Raw genomic sequence first — 3,357 nt, 5'->3', positions numbered from 1 at the left:
TAATCAATTCCCTCTAGTTTCTCAATAATGTAATTTGCTTGGACAACCATTTTGGGACATTTATACAAAATTTCCTTTTTCAAATCCAGGCCCAATTTTCAATTCCAAATGTCACCTCTTCCAATAGTTTTTTCTTTTAACCTTAAACCAGGCCCATTACATTCTGAGCCCATTCTGCTTCCAGCAGCCCATCCCAATTGCTCCCTCAACCCAACCCAATTCCAATTCAATACCAGATGACCCGTCCCCGACCCGACCACAGTTCCATCTTCTTCTTCGCGTAAAAAACAAACATTCCAGCAGCCTGCCGCGTCCCTCCCTCTCTCCCTTATCCTCTCGTACGAAAATGGTACTCGAAGGCCCCAGGTGTCGAAATCTTCCTTCCCTCTCGTCCTTCCCCTCAATTGGACGTCCCAGATTTCTTTTTCCGTTGAGCGATTGTACAGGTTTGTACTATTCATCCTTTTAGGGTTTTTGGATTTCAAAACGGGACATGGAATCACGATTTTACCCCAGCCCTTTTTGTGATTTCCTCCGCTCTCCATCCGTCAAAAATTGCTATATATTGCTATCTGCTCGCTGTCAAGGGGATTTTTAGAGGAGGAGAGAAATTTTAGCAATTTTGAGTTGTCATTAGTTTGGAAATTATCCATAGAGCATTATTAGTGAGATACTTGAAACAGGGTGTATGGACAGAAATCTTTGATCGTTCGCCGATTTCTTTGTCTACCATTTGTGAAGGAAGCTTTTCTCGTGTTGGGATCGATCGTCTTCTGCTCATTGTCTCAGTCCGCTCTTCGAAGAAGGTATACTCCTCCATTCTTTCTTTTCTTCTCTTAAGCTCATTCATGTGTTTTTTAGCTTAGCCTACTGCTAGAGTAGCACTTTGCTTAATGTTGTTTGTTTCACTCAAATATCAACTTTCTTATATTAGTATGGTTGGGATCGTTCATCGCTCTCGTGATGAGTTTGCCGTTTTTCTTTCTATAGCATGTTAAGCATACTCATTTAATCAAAGATTATAAAATTTGTGTTGAAGCCTAATCCTCTGATGTGACTTTTTGTTTATCCGGAAAGGCTATCTCTCTCCCATTCGAGTTTAAAACTCCCCGAGAGTCCCTTTGTTCCCTTCCTATAGCTGGCAAATATATGATTGGTTTGACATAGGCTGATTAACTTGTCTAGTTTCGGACCATGTTTTTTCATGTATTGACCTTGATGTTACAACAGGAAGGTATGAGTAGTCTCTACTCCTTTGTTTTTTTTTTATCATCAGAAATTTCAAAATGTTCATCTAAATCAGTCGTGTGGAAATTTGTTGTTATTTTGAATGATATCTCATTGAACGGTCTAGCTAATCCACACATGCCTTTAGTTTCTTATGTCTCATTTAGAAGTGGTTTTTGCTTTAGTATTGTAAGAGTTTTCCTGCTTATTTGACTCAATGTTTGCTTGGATTAAGTCTTAGAAAGAAATTCCCCTCTGTTTCATGCCTAACTCTTTGGCTATCTGGGAAAGATTTCTCAATATGTGAATTTCAGGGTAATCGTTCAATAGGGGTACTTTGATAACGGCTCGACTGCTCATTGTTTCTTCAAGTTTAATTGAGTATATTGGTATGACGATAGTGCCTATAGCATTCTGCATATGCTCTCGTTCCATCATATTTTATTCTACAAAATCGCAGTCCGCCCTCTTGGAATTACCCCTCCCCCCTTTCATGTTATTAGTCAAACAGAGGTGTTTGCCATCGTCAAGAGCAGAGTTTGTTTGATTTGCATCAACTTTCCTAATTGCCAGTGCTCTAGTATTTTGTTTATGCCATGAGTATGTTGCTTTGATAATTGATTTTGAGTTTATAGAATGGCTTTAGTTTCTTAAGCCAAATGGTTATGACCCAGTTGTCCTGTTTCTTTGTTGTCCTTTTCCTGCTCCTTCGGCCTTTGAATTTTTTATATTTTTTGTTTTTTTTATTTATTCTTCTTCTTTTTTTTTCTTCTTTCTAATGTTCTTGTAATCTGCAATATATTTGGATGGATAATGATGTGTGAATCAGTCCGTTTTTAATTATATGCTACTTACCTTCTTTATCGTTTTGTTTTTCTTGCATAAACACCCTTGAACGAATCACAAGGACTCCAGTCTCGCATATCCTTGAGTCATATCGAGTCAGCCTTTGATGTTCAGGGAGGGCGGAAGCAAAGCCAATGCCGAAAACAGCAAAAAAATACATTGCCGAAATTTGACTGCAGTTCTTTTGAAGCTGTATACATATTTTATACACCATTATACAGGTCGAAACGTGCACAGGGGGGCCAAATTCAAAGTGCAGGTCAATAGCAATGAAAACATACTGCTGTAAAAGAACTTTCAGCTTTCGAAAGTTGAAGAGCAAGTCGATATACTATCTGTATACACTGATATACAGACGCGTTATACCACAGATAGATGTAAAAATGTGAAATGCAGGTTTAACGTATAGGGATGTCGAATTCAAGTAAAAATGCAGGAATAACAAATAAATACATGTACGGAATATAGCCCGTGTACACTGGTATACACAATTTATACAGCGATACAATAGTAAAAACAGTATTACAGTACATGTACAAAATACATCGAAGTAATCTGGAAAATACAGGTGGAAGCACAAGAATACGTAATCCAAATAAAATACAGGTTTCAAGAGTCCAAAACGGATCATATATACGTCATATACAGCAGTATACATCAAATGTATACCCCAATTTTCTTTTTCAGAAAAGATGGGCCAAAGCCCATCTGGGTTCCCCTGCAGAATTTTGTGGAAAAAGGGCCAAGGCCCAAAAGTGAAAAAAAAAGATGAGGGGAATAGGCCCAAAACTTTAAATTTCCAGTAGGCCCATTGACGAGAATTGGGGTCAAAGGCCCAAAATTGACATTTTCCTCTTTCCATCCTTATTTATTTGTGATTATGTTGACTAACATTATTTTGTTTGGGTTTTAATTTAATTAATCCTCAAAGATGGTCATTTCGTTATTTTATATTTACTTAGCTTTTATTTTAGCTTAGTCTACACTTGATTCGCTTCCCTTAAGAATGATTCCCCTGGTTATTTCCCCTTGACAGATAAATAGAAGAAAATAAGAACAAGCAAGTAAATTTTACTAAGTTATAATTTTATAATTTATTTAGAAGGTCATTTTAGTCAAATCGCCGGTCAACCGCAAGTTAGCGGGCATTTCGAGGGCCTAACACCTTCTCGGGATGTATATTTGAACTTCGAACCTTTTTCAATTGATTTTTATCTGTTTTTAAATCTTTTGAAAATTAATTATAAATTTTTCTTGATTTTATCAAAAATCAAGTGGCGACTC

The 3,357-nt window shown here is 37.1% G+C and overlaps 1 long non-coding RNA gene across 1 annotated transcript; it reads left to right on the top strand.

The window, feature by feature from the left end:
* Nucleotides 1-266: 266 nt before the first annotated feature.
* Nucleotides 267-2,603, top strand: LOC107032370. The gene is made up of 2 exons (XR_001458353.2): nt 267-806; nt 2,135-2,603. It is a non-coding gene; the product is annotated as an uncharacterized LOC107032370 (long non-coding RNA).
* Nucleotides 2,604-3,357: the final 754 nt, after the last annotated feature.

Source organism: Solanum pennellii, chromosome 10 (genome assembly GCF_001406875.1).
Source record: "Solanum pennellii chromosome 10, SPENNV200".
NCBI lineage: Eukaryota > Viridiplantae > Streptophyta > Magnoliopsida > Solanales > Solanaceae > Solanum > Solanum pennellii.
This window is presented reverse-complemented; position numbering and strand designations above follow the sequence as displayed.